Source organism: Eumetopias jubatus, unplaced genomic scaffold, assembly GCF_037043125.1.
Source record: "Eumetopias jubatus isolate StellerSeaLion01/CBP00866 unplaced genomic scaffold, mEumJub1_p1.0 scaffold_1, whole genome shotgun sequence".
Taxonomy (NCBI): Eukaryota; Metazoa; Chordata; class Mammalia; order Carnivora; family Otariidae; genus Eumetopias; species Eumetopias jubatus.
Window position 1 is genome coordinate 29,038,719 of NW_028274807.1, and position 19,902 is coordinate 29,058,620.

A 19,902-nucleotide genomic window follows, 5' to 3' on the forward strand; every position below is an offset into this window, starting at 1 on the left:
TCCATGTCTTGGCGATTGTAAATAATGCTGCAGTAGACATGGGGGTTCATATATGCCTTTGAGTTAGTGCTTTCATTTCCTTCAGATAAATATCCAGAAGTAGATTTCCTGGATCATAAGGTAGTTCTATTTTTAATATTTTGAGAAAACCTCATACTGTTTTCCACAGTGGCTACACCAATTTACATTCTTACCAACAGTGCACAAGGGTTCCCATTTCTCCACATCCTCAACAACACTTGTTATTTCTTATATTTTTTATAATACCCATTCTAACAGGTGTGAGGTTATATCTCACTGTGATTTTGATTTGCATTTCCTTAATGATTAGGGATATTGAACACCTTTTAGTGTACCTATTGGACATCTGTAAGTCTTCTTTGGAAAAATGTCTATTCAGATCCTCTGCCCATTTTTTAATTGGATTGTTTTCTTGTTATAGTTGTATGAGTTCTTTATATTTTTTGAATCTTAACTCCCCTTATCAAATATATGACTTGTAAATATTTTCTCCCATTCAGTAAATTGTCTTTTCATTTTGTTTATGGCTTCTTTTGCTGTGTTAAAATAATTTTAGAATAAGTGAGTTCTATAAAGTGGGTCTATATAAGAAAATACACCAATAGGTTTCCTTTATGAAAAAAAATTAAAGTTGGAAATTAAAATGGAGAAAAGGAACAAATTTATATTAGCAACAAAGTTTGGTAATGTCTCTGTATGAATTTAACAAAAAAAGGAATAAAAATTATAAGAAGAAACCTAGGGGCACCTGGGCGGCTCAGTCGGTTAAGTGTCCAACTCTTGACTTTGGTTCAGGTCATGAACTCAGGGTTGTGAGATTGAGTCCTGCATTGGACAATGTGCTGGGCATGGAACCTGCTAAGATTCTATTTCCTCTCTCCCTCTGCCTCTCCCCACCCTACTCTCCCCTTCTCTGAAAGAAAGAGAAAGAAAGAAAGAAAGAAAGAAAGAAAGAAAGAAAGAAAGAAAGAAAGAAAGAAAGGAAGGAAGGAAGGAAGGAAGGAAGGAAGGAAGGAAGGAAGGAAGGAAGGAAGGAAGGAAGGAAGGAAGAAAGAAAGAAAGAAAGAAAGAAAGAAAGAAAGAAAGAAAGAAAGAAATGGAAAGGAAAGAAACCTATACAGCCTTACTAAAGAACATACAGGAAGAAACATGACTTTCCAAGATGAGAAGACTTAACTCCATTTAGATATAAAGGATTTATATTATTAGATAAATGCAACAATATTCCAAACAGAAGCTTGACCTTTTTTCTTTTTAAAATCTGACAAGTGGATACAAAACCTAAGAAAATTTTGGAAAAAATAATGAGATGTGGCCCACCAGATAACTGTAAATATAAAGTCTAATATGCATAAAGAATAGAGAAATGGGTCACTGGACTAGAATAAAGTTCTCAAACAATGCAAGTATATATTAGAATCTATATATGATAAATTTGTCATTTCACATCAGTGGGGAAAGGAAGTTTTATTCAGTAACTGGTATTGAGACAATCAGCTGTCGTATGAAAAAGAATAGTTGAATTCTTATATCATACTTATACTGTGATAAATGACAGATCATTTAAGACATGAATGTGAAAACAACAAAACTATAATCAAATTAGAAAGATATATAGAAGAAAATTTTTATAATGTAGGTGATACAAGTCAAAATAAGTCAGATACCATTCTTCACACATCAGCTTGGCAAAATTAAAAAGATTAAGTTGATTTAAAAGTGGAGAAACTGATACTCTCCTATATTGTTAATAGGAGTATAAATCATTACAAATGTGCATACTCCATGACACAGCAATCATACTCTAAGAATCTATTCTTTGAAAATAATGAAAAGAATAGCCAGTCAAAATTTTGTCTACAATAGCAAAACATTGGAAACAACTTTAAAAATTCGTAAGGGGGTAATTAAAGAAATCATAATATGTCTATACAATGGAATACCGTGCAGTCATTAAAAACAATGAGGTGGATAACCTGGAAATATGTCCTGAATATATTGTTAAGTGCTAAAAGCAATCTTTCAACTATTATGCAGTGTGGTTCTATTGACAAGAGTAATTGGTTACTGTAAGGAGAGCATAGAAACTGGCTGACTCTGCAACCCTCCACCCCTATATATCAAGCCCCTGACAATACAGTAGGAGTTGTCTCCAGGAATGAACAGTGTTTGGGTCAAAGAGACATGTTGTAACCCAAATAGGTGGTGACACCACTGAGGATTAGGCAGATGTTAGAACCAGAAGACCAGTTGCTGAGACATTATTCCCATCTCTTCACCTTTGCTGAAAATAGGTGAAGTATAAGCCCTTAGAAGATGTGTCGAACCTTCCTCCCAGGCTGGCTACCGACAGGTGGAAATCTCAACTGTATGGATGAGTTTTGATGAAAACCAATACCATGAGGGAAAAAAATGAAGAAGGAATTGATAAGTGAGTAAAACTAACTACTTATGCAATCAGAAAAATATATTTAAAATGAAATCTAATTATCCTTAAAGTGATGCAGGCAGGTATTCATCTAGGAAGCAGGGATAGGAAATTATGAAAAAGAAGTAATATATATTTGTTGAAATTAAATGACAACAACAAACCTTGATATACTGTAGACTGAATACCCATAGCTACAGGGCAAATCAGTGAGTTGGAAGAGAAAATGGAAGAATTTTCCCAGAACATGTCACAAATGCATGAAGTTTAAAAATAGAAAAAGAATCATCATTTAGAGACAGAGAGGAAATTCCCAAGAGGCCAACATTCATCTGGTATGGCTTCCAGAAGAAAAGGCTAGAGAGAATATAAAGGAAGCCATCGAATAAAATATCTGGAAGGATATATTCACAAAATAACTTACAGTGATTATAGTGAAGTAGAGTTGAAGGGCGATGGGAGAAGGTAAAGGAAAATTTTTAATAATTATAAGTGCTGAGTGATCTAAAAATTTTGTGTTGTAACAAAAGCTATGTGTACAGAAAGTGTGGGCTCAGTTATTCATAGAAAAATATTTTTATTATCTTATAATGTCTTAAAGAATATCTACAATTATCTTTTTAGATAGCTACCCAGATCAGGTAGATTTTTGCTAGCTCTGAAAATTACTATTCAATTGTCCAAAGGAAGCAAAAACTAAGTAAGCAGAATGCCTTACAAAATTTTTTTTGTTTTTTTTAATAAAATTATATCTTAATGAGACTCACTCTATCTTATATACTATCAGCTAAATAAATTCATCACCATAATTCTACCTCTACTGATTTTAGTAAAACAGGTGACCATTGTAACACAAAGAATTTGCTTTACTCTGCCAAAATCATTCCCATGCCTGTTTGGTTTGGTGATAGTGTCAAATAGATGTAATGTAAGAGGCCACGTCATCATAATAACAAGTAGAATCGTTTTTTTAATTTTATTTTTTTATTAAAGATTTTATTTTCACAGACACAGAGAGAGACACAGCGAGAGAGGGGACACAAGCAGGGGGAGTGGGAGAGGGAGAAGCAGGCTTCCCGCGGAGCAGGGAGACCGATGCGGGGCTCGATCCCAGGGCCCAGGACCCTGGGACCCCATGACCTGAGCCAAAGGCTCAGACGCTTAACGACTGAGCCACCCAAGCGCCCCAACAAGTAGAATCTTGAAGAGATTGATGATTCTGAGAGACCTCCTACTTAATCCTCTTGGGCATTTATTCCAAATGATTGATTTGTTAATATACTATAACAATTTCCTAGTTCTTCTCAATTCTTATAGCTGCAGTCTTATCTTAAATGAAGAATGAGAATCTCATCATCTTTTTAGATAATGACATCACATCCAGACAAAGAAATAGTGGAGAGGGTTTCCCCTTCGATCTAATAAGAGGATGAGGATGTTGATGGTGTGTTTGTTGAAAGAGGCACAAGGTAGGGCTCCATAGAGTTTCACCTGCCACTTTCACCACTATCATCAGTCTTTGCTTCCAAAATTGGAATTTGGGGTCCACAAATCGAATGTAAACATTCTCATTCCATGCCAAAATATAAGAGTACCACTGTTTCCCTTATCTATTTACTGAGTGGAAAAAAGAAAAGCTACTTGGGAATGGCAGCCAAGATAAAACTGGTGCCAGGATGTAGGGGCCAGAGCAGATGGAGCAACAGAATCTCCAAACGCAGGGCTGACAAGGGAGATGAGTGAGCACAGAAGACAATGTCCCTTAAATTTTGTGTCTAGTGATAGACTAAAATTCAGCTTATCCATAGGTAAATATTGCGTTGGTGGTATAGTGGTGAGCATAGCTGCCTTCCATAGGTAAATATTAGAAGAGGCCTGGCTCAAAGATGAAAAGTTACAAGCTCAAATGAACTGTAATGTTTGCAATTTTTGAAATTCTTTTATGAAATGGCAAATAATGAGAGAGCCAATAATCATGAAAATGCTGGAGGTGAAAGACTCCAAGGTAAAGAATGAATAGTTCAAGTTATTTCAAAAGCAGTTTCTTAGCACTGGCAGGTCCTTAGCAGCTTCTAGAAAGAAATGCCTATGTTAATGCAGAAGCGGCAGATCTCCCTGAATTTTCCACATAGTTGCTTCATGTCTCTGCTTTCCTCCTGCTATGAAGACTTGATCCCCCAAGTGACATTCATTTACCAACACCACCAAAACTGAAAAACAAAACAAAACAAGAGTAAATAATGTCAATCCTGAAGTGATGTGAACTGTGACAGGAATGTGAGAGTGTGTGTGTGTGTGTGTGTGTGTGTGTGTGTGTATGTTTCCTTAAAACAACTCCAAAGCCTCAGTTCCTTCATTGTTAGGTTTTAGAGGTTCAGTCCTTTAAGAGAGAAAACCACCTATCCTGCTGTTCCACTGCAGGCAATGGAACGCCGTAAAGCTCTATTATCTTGAAAGCACTTCTTTGGAAATTCCCAAGGCCTCATTTCTCAATCCAGCAGTGTTGTTGAACAACTGCATGTGTTCTTCAGAATCAGGATTACTGTCCACAGGAAATGTGGCCCCCCCGTCCCTTTTAAGTCTTTTTCTGTGTACTTTGAGACAGATCATTTGAAACACAGCCATGTAAAATGTCACATATCTCAAAAAAAAAAAACTCTTGTACTTATCCAAAGGTAGTTGTAGTAAAAAAGAGCCAGTCTTGGTCTCCTTAAACATCTTTGTGCCATTTTCTCATCCAGATGTTGGGTATTGTCTTTTACTGCCCCTCAGAAGTGCAGAGATCTTTTTCTCCTACCATCATGTCAAAAACAGATTTTATATTAACCATTTACACTTTAGTATGAATGACTTTAATCGTTATAATTATTCCCGGAAAATCTGCATTTAAGCCTTGTTTCCAACTGTCTGAAAAAAATTTTGTCCCTCATTAAGTTAAGGTATCTTATAAAATTTGGCAATTATGAATTCTTATTACATTCCATGATCTTTTCTCTTGATCCTTTATCATTCTCTTTTGCAAGAACCTAATATTTCAGTGATCAAAATCCATTTATTTGGTACTTTCTTCCCTCCCTCATGTTTATCTAAACCCCCAGATGCTTAGAGAGTCCCACACCCACATGGCCTAGAAGTTCTACTTCCTTAAGCCCTTTATCTTAAAAATTACTCAAGCTGGAATTTCTGAGTGTGGAAAAGGGTCAGGAAGATTTGAGAATGAGAATAGTAAAATAAACAGGAAGAAGATAAGAACACTGGTGTCCTCAAACCTAAAAAGTGAAATGTACCCATATATTCCTCCTCCTTTCCTTTCTTCCCAACACCTCCAAAGAGCCAGCGACAACCTACAACAAGAAGCAGCAAAACTCAAAGCAGGGAAAGAGAAAAAAATCCAATGACAAAGCCCTCACCTCTTCCACATTTGACTTCCAGGCAGTACCAAGCCAGAACTGAGAGAAGTTAGTTATAAATGAAGTAAGAATTTATATTAAAACTCCGGCCTGAATCTATTACTAAAACGAGGCTGTTTTTGAATTTGAAAATGATCAGAGTTCTTTTATAATCAGAAAAAATAGAGAAGTTTTAAGTCCAAGATATCAAAGTCGGTAAAAAATAGAACCACTTAACTGAGTAGTTTAAAGGGACAGTAGAAGAAATAGAAATGGTGTCTTTGGCATGCACCCCAAGGAGAGGTGCACATACCATACCTTGACATAAGCTGTATTTGTTTTGTTTTCATGTAGAGAGCAATATTTGAAGCAGAATTGTCTATGAAGTAAGATGACAATGGCCCTGATATTTATGTTCTTTAGTTTGTCACTGGTCTTGGAGAGAGCAAATGCAATCCAGAGACTAACATGTCAAGTGTGCTGAATAACAAGGAGTCAAAAAGTGCTCAGTACAATAATTAGTGATACCAATAATTTAATGTTAAAGCTTGATGAAAGAGCAAAATACAAAAAACAAATGAAAACAATATCTGCAGCCTTTATTATAAAAATCCTATCTCCAGTCCAGGGTGGAGACATCTTTGGGCTGATGAGGAAAAGTCCCTGGGGAGCTACTGTAGCCCTAGATGAGAGAGAAAGAGTTTTGAGGAGTCTGAGAATGAGCACCTTTCCTCTTTAAGGAATTACAGAAGAGGAAAGTATCTGTAGATTTGTGAAAATGACCACAATAAGGCAGCTGTCAGAAGTATGGGGTGCTACCTCACTTCTTTATCAATGGACTCAGGTGGACTTTACCTCATAAAACAAAATTACCAGAGTTCAGACTCTGGTTTTGAAGATTTTAAAGCTTGCCAGCAAGTTGACATTGTTCTCATTGAAAGTGTAAAATCTAAGTCCCCACCTCTTGGAAATACACTGACTTCAGTGACTCTTTTAAATAACTGAATCAACAGTGGCGATGTACGAATTTTGAGTCTAGGTCATAAAAAGAGATAAAATTTCCACTTGGCTCTCTCTTGGAATGTGGCCTTGGAGCGCTGAACCACCATGTATGAATTCCAACAAATTCCTGAAACCACTGTGCTGGAGAGAAACAAAGAGAACAGAGAGAGGCAGATATGTTATAAGGAGCCTCAGCTGTTGGCATCTTCCCAGCCTCAGTGCAAGAGGTGAATGTGCAAGCTGTCAGATGATTCTGGTCCAGCAGTATGTGACTGCAACCACGAGAGATGCTCTGGGTAAGAATCATCCAACTGAGCCCAGTCAACCCCAGAAACCTGCAAAATAATAATAAAATGCAAATGCTTTTAACCCACAAATTGTTGTTTTTAGATGGGTTGTTACACATCAATAAATAGTTGTAACACTAGTACTCAGCAGTACTTTACAAACGAGGCTGAACAGTCACCTGGTCTGTAGAAAAATATAGAAATTTAATTTCTATGCATTTGTTATTGAATCATCTTCATACTTAATCATTGGAGTGTAATTTAATACTTTACCCAAAATTAATTTAGCAGTACATGCATATGATTTATAAACACACAAACATATGCTTGGGAATGCTTCTCAAAATATTTCACTGATAAGTACATACTATAAAAATATTTAGACCACTGTTGTGGTAGACCAAATCTTCTGTTAGGAATCTGAAGATTGAGTTAAGGTCTCCATTCAGTCCTGCTAATTTTGTAACCTTGAGCATATCTCTGTATCTCTGTATCTTGAGCATAGGCAGATCGGCAAGTGAGAATTAATGATAACTACATCACATTCATAAAGGCAAATTTCAGGGCACCTGGGTGGCTCAGTTGGTTAAGCGTCTGCCTTCGGCTCAGGTCATGATCCCAGGGTCCTGGGATCAAGCCCTGTGTCAGGCTCCCTACTCCAAGGAGAGCCTGTTTCTCTCTCTAGCCTCTGCCTGCTGCTCTGCCTACTTGTGTTCTTGCTCTATCTCTCTGTCAAATAAATAAATAAAATCTTAAAAAAAAAGAGTTAAAAAAAGGCAAATTTCAAAACTTAAAAGTAATAGAAAAATGTCTTACTATATTACATTTTCCCAAATTTTACTATTTTAGGAAAAAGCTTTGTGCTGTTTCAGGAACAGGGTAGACTTCATAATCATAAGCTTCTTTTTTTTTTTTAAGGCAAATTCAAATTAATTTTATTCTATAAAGCTAACTAAAATACAAGGTCTTAGAAATACTTTAGCCTTTCTTCTGATATTGTCATCTGCACTAAGCTCAAAATGTTGTCATAATCCTTAGGTTTGAAGTCTGATTTTTTTTTTTAAATGGCCTTTTTTTTTTTAACAGATTTAGATTTACAGAAAAATCTAGGAAACAGTATAGAGTTCCCGGACCCAGCTTCTCCTTTTATTACTATCTTACTTTAGTATGGTACATTTGTTACAACTGATGGATCAATACCTAATATCCCTTTTTAGTTCCAGGATTCTATCCAGAATGCCACATTACATTTAGCTGTTAAGTCTCCTCAGGCTCTTGGTGCCTGTGACAGTTACTTAGACTTTGTTTTTGCTTGATAATCTAGACAGACTTGAGGAGTAGTGGTCAGGGTTTTTGCAGTATGTTCCCCCACTGGAATTTGTATTTTTCTTATGATTTTACTGTGGTTACGGATTTGGGGGGAAGAATATCATGGAATAAAAGGGCAATTTTCATCAAGGGTACATACGATCAGCAGAATTTATGACTGTTGCTGTTGATCTTAACCACCTGAGTTAGTGTTTATTAGGCGTCTCCACTATTAAGTTACTCTTTCCACCCCTTTCCATGTTCTTCTGTTTGGAAAGAAGTCATTCTGTGCAGCCCACACTTAAGGAGTAGGGAGTTATGCTCCTTTCCCTGAGGGCAGAATATCTACATAAATTACTTAGACTTCTTTTACATAGATTTGTTCCTTCTCCTACCATTATCTATTTATTCAATCATTTGTTATATTGATATTATTAAGACAGTATGGATTCATAAATATTTATTTTACACTCAGGGTTAAAATCCAATACTGTTTCATTTTCTTGCTTAAATTGTTCCAGTTTGGGCCATGAAGAGCTCTTTTGGTTGGCTTCTGTTTCCCTTTGACACACTCCCATCAATATGAATTTTATTTGTGAGCATTTCCTTATTTTCTGGCACTACAAGATGATCCAGACTCATCTTGTGTATTTCCTACTCCAGTTCTAGAATCAATAATTCTCCAGGGAGTTCTAGTTATCATGCTTTGTGCTATCAAGAAAATATGCAATGTATGTTATCTTATGCACCCTGAAAATATCATTTAACCTACGATAAAACCAAATGCACTGAGATTTTTATAATTTATCATAATTATGTGGAAAAGGTGGAATGGAGAGGATCTGATAATAAAAGCCATGAATACATGAAGAGACTGTAATCATAGAAAAAAACTGGTGAGATTAGAAGAGTTTACGTGTACAAACTTACCGATATTTTACCAATAATGATCATAGAAAAGATAAAGGTCGGAAAAATCCACACTTCAATCTTCACACACGGATTTTGAGTTGAAACACCAAATATACTATTGAAGAAGGATGAGGGAGTAAAGCTGAGGGAGTCAAGTTTTATTGTGTATGATATTAAAATTCTGTACTGTCACCTGGTGAGATTCTACCAATTTGTAGCAAACACCTAGAGGCAGAGGAGGACAGATAGACAAGCAAGACATAAGACCACCTCAAGTTTATCAGCATTATCTGCATCCGCTTTAGACTATGAAGAAAGAGAAGTCATCTTTTAAAAACAACAGTAGAAATTTGGGTCTGGAAAAGACATTAGCAGTGATATTATTAATATTATTGGATTACATCGCTAGCACTGCCATAACAAAATGCCACAGACTAGGTTGCTAAAACAACAGAAATTTAATTTCTCACTGTTCTGGAGGATAAAAGACCAAGATCAAGGTGATGGCAGGTTTGGTTTCTTCTGAGACCTCTCTCCTTGGCTTGCAGATGGCTACCTTCTAGTGTCCTTCATATGGTCTTTTTTCAGTGCTCATGCATCCCTGGTGTCTCCGTGTGTCCAGATTTCCTCTTTTCATAAGGACACCAGTCAGGATGGATTAGGACACACCCTAATGGCCTCCTTTTAACTTAATCATCTCTTTAAAGGCCTGCCTCCAAATATAGTAACATCCTGAGGTACTTCGGGTTAGAGTTTCAACACAGGAGTTTTGAGGTAGAACAATTCAGCCCATAACATAGTCCAAACTCATTATTTTGCAGATGAGAAAACCAAGATTCAGTGAAGTAAACAGATTCATCTAGGATTATAAAAAGCTGGGATTCAAAACCAATTCCTTTTCCCAGGCCACAGCTTTTTCTCCACTGTACTGTCTCTAGAAAAAGCTATTCTAGGATTAAAATGACAGTGCAGGACATGGAAAATTCCTTATAGTAATATTGTCTTAAGTTTTGTAAAACTGTGCTAGAATATACGATCAAATCCAAGAGAAATTAATTCACAGAAAATTCCAAGCATAGTATAGTCTCATTTTTTAATTAAGATTTTTAATTATGAAGTAAATGCAAAGTAAAGAAAATAATACAATATCCTTCAAACAAATTTTATTGTAAATAAAAATTATAGATACAGTAAAATTCCTACCCCTCTCCATTTGTTATCTACTATCCTGAACTTGGTGCATATTATTCTTATGAATAGTTTTGTAATTGTATTTCATGTGTATATGTACATTAATAATATATACTGTTGTTTGTGTGTTTTAAATTTCACATAACTCGTATCACACTATATCTTATTTTTTACTCATATTTGTGACAAATGTACGTTGACATAGGTTGATACAGCCATTTATTTTAGTTAAGAAATTATAGTATGTAGCATAAATAGAACACATTTAAAATTTATTTATAGCCCTATTAGGTGACAAGTTTTTCTACTTTATTATAATCAGTCTAGACTTGATTTTTTTTTTTTCTTGTGAATGTTTAGGGAAATATTTCTAGGTTGTAGACATCAATATAAAATTACTGGTTGGATGCTATGCTCATCTTCAACTTTTCTAGAATTACCAAATTTCTCTCCCAAGTATATCACTATGTACACCCACCAGCAACCCCTCAGAGCTCCTAGCAACTGATATCTTGCCAAGATTTGTGTTATCTGACCAATTAATTTCGCTTATCTAATGGGTATTAAATATTTCACTATGATTTAATTTGCACTTCACTAATTACTAGTTAGCTTAAACAGCTTTTCAGCTTATGGTCCATTGGTTAATAATTGCCGATGTGTTATCCTCTGCCTATTTGTTCTGAATTGTTTATACTTTTTTTCTTTGTTGATTATATAGTTGCAAATATTATTACCCTTTTTGTCACTTGTATTTTCATTTCTTTTAAAGATTTTATTTAGTTATTTGCCAGAGAGAGAGCAAGGGCAAGTGAGAGAGTGAGTGCACAAGCAGGGGGAGCAGCAGACAGAGGGAAAAGCTGAGCAAGGAGCCCGATGCGGGGCTCAATCCCAGGACCTGGGATCATGACCTGAGCAGAAGGCAGACACTTAACCAACTGAGCCACCCAGGTGTCCCATGTATTTTCATTTTTTAGTGAACCCATTGATAATTTTTTAAATTTGTTCTTGAGGTATAAACTAACATTGAAGTGTGTAAGTTCTAAGTGTACATAAATTTTTACATATTTATGTACCTGTGTACCCACCACACTAATCAAAGTATAAAACAATTCTAGCACCCCAGCAGGCTTCCTGGTGTTCCCTCCCGGTCAATACTTTCTACAAAAGTAACCAGTACTCTGACATCAGCCATGACAGGTCAGTTTTGCCTGTTCTTACCTCATAGGATTATAAAGATACAGTGTCGATTCCTGTAACTGGTTTCTTTTGTCAGCATTTTATTTGTGAGATTCATCCATGTTGTGAGTAGCTATAGTTCATTCTTTACTACAATTCATTCATTCTAATGCTGGTGGCCATTTGGGTTGTGTCTAGTGATAGGAACACTAGAACCATGACTAGAAGTGCTGTAAATATTACTGAATATGTGGATTTGCTTAGTCATGGAGTAGCATTTGTTTAGAACCAGTAGAAACTAACAGAAAGTTTTACAAAGTAGTTATCTCAATTTACACTCCAATCAGCAGTGTGTGAATGTTCCAAATGCTCCACACCGATGTCAACACTAGGTATGTCAATCCTTTTAATTTTAGTCACTCTGGTAGGAAATTAAAGGTATCTCATTGTGATTTTAATTTTTGCATTTCCTTAATGATGTTGAGCACATCTGAAGATATTTACTTGTTACTCCTTTATAATTTCCATGTTTTTCTTGTTTACAAAAGTATTTCCTACTCTAATCGCATGAAGATAAGTTCTTTTAAAATGTTTTGTTTTCTTTTTATATTTAGTATATAATCTACTTGCAGAAATTATAATCTACTTGGAATATAGTTTTATATTGGTGAGAGGTGTCTAGGTTTACATATTGCCAAAGGTATAGCTACTTACACCAGTACCATTTACTGAATACTCTATCTTTGGTCTACTAATTTGGTAATACCTTCTTTGTCTTGATTACAATAGCTTTTAGAATGATGCATTATAATTAAAACAATGTCAGCGATAGATGACCCCCCCAAAAAAAAGATGAAGAAGAAAAGAAAAAAGAAAACATCAGAACACACAGAAACAGACCTGCATGGATCTGAGAACTGAGATCTGACTTTTGATGATCTCTACTATTCATGTTTCTATTTTATTTCACTAACTTCCTTATCTTCATTATAGCCTTCCCTCTGGTTTCTATTTTTATTCTTTAACTTCTTTAGTCCAATGCCTTAATCATTACTCATCACTCTGACTTCTCTTCAAATAAATTTAAGGCTATACATTCCCTCTACCACTTGAGTGGCATCTGGTAAGTTTTGTTATAAAATGTGTTCATTGTTATCCAGTACTAAATATTTTCTAATTTACATCTTTATTTTTACTTTGACCCATGAAATATTTAGAAATTTATTATATTAATTCCCTAACGTATGAGGAATTTTTGTTAAATTTTTGTATTATAGATATTAATTTTAATTTATTTAAATATTTCTATTTATTTCCCTGGTCAGGGAATGTTGTCTGTGTAATACTGATTCATTTGTATTTTTGAGACTTTTTTCAGGCTGAAAACATAATTAATTTTTGTACATTCCATCTTCTTGAAAGGAACATGCATTTTATAAATATTGGGTACAAGGTCTACAAAAGTCCGTGGGTTAAGAAGGTTAATTGAAATGTTCAAGTCTTCTACAGTCTTATTAATATTTCATTGGCTTAATCTATTTATTAACTGAAGGTTTAAAAATTCCTCATTATATCTGAAACAAAAGTGGACACAAATACCTGTATTAAGAGGCTATATTCTGGCCTGGTAACCGGTCGCGGCGGTCCTGGGTGCGGCGGCTCTGGCGGCGGAGGCCGCGGAGGTCTGCGGGCCGGGGCCCACGCCAGGCGCTTTCCACCTGCTTTGTGATGGCGGCCGCGGCCGCAGTGGTCACGTCGTCAGGTTTGGAGGGTGGAATGTCTCGGTCCCGCGGCGAAGGGTCAGGGGAGGTGGTCGTGGAGCGGAGGCCCGGCACGGCCTACCACATGTTCGTGGTGATGGAGGACCTCGTGGAGAAGCTGAAGCTGCTCCACTATGAGGAGGAACTCCTCCGGCAGAACAACCTGAAGCCCCCGTCCAGACACTATTTCGCACTGCCTACCAACCCTGGTGAACAGTTCTACATGTTTTGCACTCTTGCTTCTTGGTTGATTAACAGAGCAGGACGCCGCTTTGAGCCACCTCAAGAATATGATGACCCTAATGCAACTATATCTAACATACTATCTGAGCTTCGATCATTTGGCAGAACTGCAGATTTTCCTCCTTCAAAATTAAAGTCAGGTTATGGAGAACATGTATGCTATGTTCTTGACTGTTTAGCAGAAGAAGCATTAAAATATATTGGTTTCACCTGGAAAAGACCAACATACCCAGTGGAAGAGTTAGAAGAAGAAACTGTCCCAGAAGATGATGCAGAATTAACGTTAGATAAAGTGGATGAAGAATTTGTGGAAGAGGAGACAGACAGTGAAGAAAACTTTATTGATCTCAACGTCTTAAAGGCTCAGACATATCGCTTGGATATGAACGAGTCTGCCAAACAAGAAGATATTTTGGAATCCACAACAGATGCTGCAGAATGGAGTCTCGAAGTAGAACGTGTACGACCACAACTGAAAGTCATGATTAGGACTGACAATAAGGATTGGAGAATCCACGTTGACCAAATGCACCAACACAAAAGTGGAATAGAATCTGCTCTAAAGGAGACCAAGGGATTTTTGGATAAACTTCATAATGAAATTAGTAGGACTCTGGAAAAGATTGGCAGCCGAGAAAAGTACATCAACAACCAGCTTGAGCACTTGGTTCAAGAATATCGTGCAGCTCAAGCCCAACTGAGTGAGGTGAGGGAGCGCTACCAGCAGGGTAACGGCGGGGTGACGGAAAAGACCAGGCTCCTGTCTGAGGTGACAGAAGAACTAGAGAAGGTAAAGCAAGAAATGGAAGAAAAAGGCAGCAGCATGACTGATGGCGCTCCCTTGGTAAAGATTAAACAGAGCTTAACAAAGCTGAAGCAAGAAACCATTCAGATGGACATCAGAATTGGTGTTGTGGAACACACCTCACTCCAGTCAAAACTGAAGAAGTCCAACATGACTAGGGACATGCATGCAACAATCATTCCAGAATCTGCAATAGGCTCTTATTAAAACATACTGTTTTTCATGCTTCTGATTAGTTGTTTTTTTATATCAAAGTATATTTCATGTGGCAAGATTTCAAAACACAATTATACCTCTTAAAGCATGTTCAGTGGATATTTTTTTACACATATACACATACATATTGTATCATGGTGTTTACGGATGGTTAAAGCCTTTAAATTGAATCTAATATATAATAAAGTAATTAAAAACTCAAAAAAAAAGAGGCTATATTCTTAGTGCATACAAGTTTAAGACTGTTATATCCTTCTGGCGAATTGTTTCTTTTACCTACCTGTTGTTAGAAACAAATGAAGCAGGCGCCTGAGTGGCTCAGTTGGTTAAGCGACGGCCTTCGGCTCAGGTCATGATCCTGGAGTCCTGGGATCGAGTCCTGCATCGAGCTCCCTGCTCAGCAGGGAGTCTGCTTCTCCCTCGGACCCTCCCCCCTCTCATGCTCTCTCTCTCTATCTCATTCTCTCTCTCAAATAAATAAATAAAATCTTAAAAAAAAATTAAAAAAAAAAAGGCTTTGGCTTTCGGCTCGGGGAGGCAAAGGTGCAACTTTCTTCAGTCGTCCCGAATCCGGGTTCATCTGACACCAGCCACCTCCGCCATGCCGCCTAAGTTCGACCCCAACGAGATCAAAGTCGTGTACCTGAGGTGCACCAGTGGCGAAGTCAGTGCCACGTCTGCCCTGGCCCCGAAGATAGGCCCGCTGGGTCTGTCTCCAAAAAAGGTTGGTGATGACATCACCAAGGCAACCGGTGATTGGAAGGGTCTAAGGATTACGGTGAAACTGACCATTCAGAACAGACAGGCCCAGATTGAAGTGGTACCTTCTGCCTCTGCCCTGATTATCAAAGCCCTCAAGGAACCACCAAGAGACAGAAAGAAGCAGAAAAACATTAAGCACAGTGGAAATATCACTTTTGATGAGATTGTCAATATTGCCCGACAGATGCGACACCGATCTTTAGCGAGAGAACTCTCTGGAACCATTAAAGAGATCCTGGGAACTGCCCAGTCTGTGGGCTGCAATGTAGATGGCCGCCACCCTCATGACATCATAGATGACATCAACAGTGGTGCGCTGGAATGCCCGGCTAGTTAACTACAAAGGAAAATGTTTCAATAAAGGATCATTTGACAACCAAAAAAAAAAAAAAAAAAAGAAACAAATGAAGCATTTCTTTTCCCTAAAAGTTCTATTTTTAAATACTTTTAAGGTTCTTTTAAAAATACTTTAAAAAACCCATTTCCTTCTTAACGTTTTAGTTTCTTCTTTTATGTCTTAAAACATTTTCAGTGTTTTTATTTATTTTTTTATGTTTTTTTTTTTAAGATTTTATTTATTTGCTTTTCAGAGAGAGAGAGGGAGAGAGCACAAGCAGGGAGAGTGGCAGGCAGAGAGAGAAGCAGGCTCCCCGCTGAGTGAGGAGCCTGATGGGGACTCGATCCCAGGACCCTGGGATCATGACCTGAGCTGAAGGCAGACGCTTAACTGACTGAGCCACCCAGGCATCCCCATTTTTAGTACTTTTAGATTGCTCTATTATACAAAGTTCTGGAGGTTCTATTCTGTTTGTCATCTCTTATTTTTTGTCATTTTTGTGTGGATTCCTGTATGACATGGATAATGTAGTCTAATTCCACTATGATTTTACAAAGGCTTCTGCAAGATGTTCAAGAGTATCCCAGCCAGGGACCATCTTTTATGCTAATCTCTCAGTTTGCAGTTTCAGTTTGGATCCCTAACTTGCAAGAAGAAGAACTAGGTGTTTTGAATTCTCAGAAAAGACCACTGTAGTGTTTCACTTCTATTTCCACTTGGATCCCAGTTAGAGAAAGTTACCTTATTCCTAGTTGGATTTTTTTCCCCTTAGTATATTATTTCTCTCAATAGCATAGCTCTTCAGGGATCTTGGCTTTTGTACTGATCTTGGCTCCAAAGGCTGTCAAATCCCAGGCCTCAAATTCAGCCCCTACATGAGACTTAAAATACAACTCCAGGACTGAGACTTCCATAAACTGCACAGTGAATTAATGCACTTAGCACTCCAGGGATCAGTTGCCTCTTCTTTTTTGGCACCTTGGCATTTCCCTTTCTTCTGCTGAACTCATTGGTGCATTTAAAATTTATTACATTTTATCCATGTTTGCAGCAGGAGGATAATCACACCTTTGTTTGCTTTCATCAGGCATCCCAGTGGAAGCATCCTACTTAAGCATCCTATACAACTTGTATATGGAAATTTAAGAGCTAGTAATTCCCTGTTTCCACACTGAACTACAGACTATTAATACTTTGAGAAGACATTTCACATGGAGGCAAAGAACAAAAACTTGGGGAAATCATTAACAAAATACTTTGCAAATGATGTAAAATGGGAAAGTGTTCAAAATGTGTTCTGTCCCAATATTGCCTTCACACTCAAAGTAGTACAAAAGGACTCATGATTTCAATACATTGACATACATATTAATTATGCACATGGGATAGAAACATATAGTTACACATTACTGGTTCAGTACCCTGTGCACCCTATTTAATTGCTTTCAAGTATAAAACATGATATGTGTTCTGTCATTTCATTTTACCATGTTTTTTTTTAATAAGATGAAAACAATATAGGAAATAGACACACAAAAAGGAGTGAAAACCTGGGGCACCTGGGTGGCTCAGTTGGTTAATCGTCCGCTCTTGATTTTGGTACAGGTCCTGATCTCAGTGTTGTGAGATGTAGCCCTGGGTTGGGCTCCTCTGGATGTGGAGACTGCTTAAGAGTCTGTCTCCTCCTTCTCCCCCTTCTCTCTCCCTCTCTAAAAAAAAAAAAAGAGTGAAAATCAATCTCATTTTCTTTTCATTACATTAATTACAATATTTCAAAACATTAATATAGTTTTATTCTGCACTGTGTGATTAGGGAAGATATGAAATCAGCATTATAAAGGAGGAAAGAGCAATTTTTCTGGGATGGTGGACTTCTGTCTTGCTTCCAGGCAAACAAAGGAATATAAGGCCCAAATAAAATCCCAGTCACTCCTATATTTTTGATTCTTACATTCTTAAATCTCTTCCAATATGGTGTAACAATTTACTACACTGTTTAAATCGCCATGTGTCAGCCCATGTTGCATTTTGCAAGAAAAATAATATTTTTTCAAAATTACTGAATAGTTTGTTTCATAACGAGCTTTCAGCTTCACACAAGGAAGATGGTGTGAATCTTGATTCATTTTTCTATTATAGGTACTAGATTTCCACTAATCCATGGGTAAACTCCAACCCAGTTCTTCCACATATCTGACCAACAATGGTATGAAGTTAAGGCACTGGGGCTAGAAATATAACAAAGCTGATTGGCCTATAAAACCCATCCCCCTGACCTTATTAACACTGTACTCTCACTTCAAAATAGGCTGAGTTGTGACTTCTGGAACAACTTATGGTGCACTAAGGAAATCTGTGTGAATTAGATCATTCTCCCATGACCAGGGAAAGCAGGAAGGCTCAAAATTACATTTAGTCCAAACAAATAATTCTTTACACTAATCAGACACCAAGACAACTACAAGCCACATGTCAGCACAGGCGAGGGTGATATTTAGATGAGGCATTGCAGTGGTTAGTAGTTTGCATTGCCTTTAAAAATTCACTTGACGAATATCAGCATAATCCCACATGCATTATCAGATTATCTCAAGCTCTTTTCAGATGTGTTTTCAAGACCAGATGATATTTCAAAAAAACCGATTTTAGATTAGATGCTAGAAAATTAGCAAACTTTATAAATGGAAATTTATCATTACTATTTAATGCTTTTATAATAAAATTTGCCTTAATTACTTAATACATTTTACAAATATTTTTATTCATTTTTTCCAGTGCTTGTATAAATTCAATAAACAGTATGATTGTGTCTCCTTCATAGAGAAAGTAATGTAAATTCATGAAGGAAGCAAAGAGATTAGAACCACCCAAATTTTCCAATTATTTCAAATCAAATGATGATCATTCTTATTCAGTGATTCTGAAATTATTGCATAGAACAGCCCACATGACCTCAATCCTCTGTCCCTATTTACACTGGCACATACACACAAAAAACAAATAATAAAGGGAAGGGAAAAGTTTTAATTCGAAAGATCTCTCTCTCCTACTCTCTCTCTCACACACACATACACACACACCACTCCTCTCTCTCTCTCAGAGATTAACTGGAACTGATAAGTGATAGGAGACCTAGTAAAGAAGTCACGAGAAAAAGAAAGAGGAAACTACTTTTTTTTTTTTTTTAAGATTTTACTTATTTAAGAGAGAGAGCGAGCATGCACGAGTGGAGGGGTGGGGGGGTGGAAGGCTGCAGAGGGAGAGGGAAAAGCAGTCTCCCCGCTAAACCAGAAGCCCAACAAGGGGGCTCAATCCCAACACCTGGAGATCATGACCTGAGCTGAAAGCAGCCATTCCAAAGCAGCCACTTAACCAACTAAGTCACCGAAGTGCCCCAGGAAGAGAAAACTATTAAGAAGAACAAAAAGCTGTCAGGAAATTTTAGGAAAGTACTTAGTTCTACTAAGAATGAGTGTTTCCAGGGGCACCTGGGTGGCACAGTCAGTTAAGTGGCTGGCTCTTGATTTCAGTTCAGGTCAGGACCTCAAGGTCCTGGGATAGACTCCCACTTTGTCCTTGGCTTTGCGCTCATCCAGTAGTCCGCTTGAGGATTCTTTCTCTCCCTCTCCCTCTGCCCCTCCCTCCCACCTGCCCCACCCCCAGGGAAAGCAGGAAGGCTTTCCTTACACCCCCCCTCCTTACCACTCCCCCATAGTGTGCTCTCTTTCTCTCTCTAAATAAATGAATAAATATTTAATTTTTTTAAGATTTTTGATTATTTATTTGAGAGAGAGAAAGCAAAGAGGAGAGTGAGAGGGAGAAACAGACTCCCCACTGAGCAGAGAGCCCGACAGGGGGCTAGATCCCAAGACCCAGAGATCATGACCGGAGCCCAAGGCAAATGCTTACCCGACTGACCCTCCCAGGTTCCCCATGAATAAATCTTTTAAAAAAAAGGAAAAAAAAATGAGTGTTTCTGAACTCCACATAAAAAATACATATTTGTGACTGTATTTACAAGAAAGGATTCATATATTACATATTATTTTAAATATATTTTTT

General features: G+C 37.2%; 2 pseudogenes; both read left to right on the forward strand.

Annotated features, from left to right (window-relative positions):
* Positions 1 to 13,445: 13,445 nt before the first annotated feature.
* On the forward strand, positions 13,446 to 14,839 carry LOC114218796 (intraflagellar transport protein 57 homolog pseudogene; annotated as a pseudogene).
* A 488-nt stretch (positions 14,840 to 15,327) lies between these two features.
* Positions 15,328 to 15,890, forward strand: LOC114219137 (large ribosomal subunit protein uL11 pseudogene; annotated as a pseudogene).
* Positions 15,891 to 19,902: the final 4,012 nt, after the last annotated feature.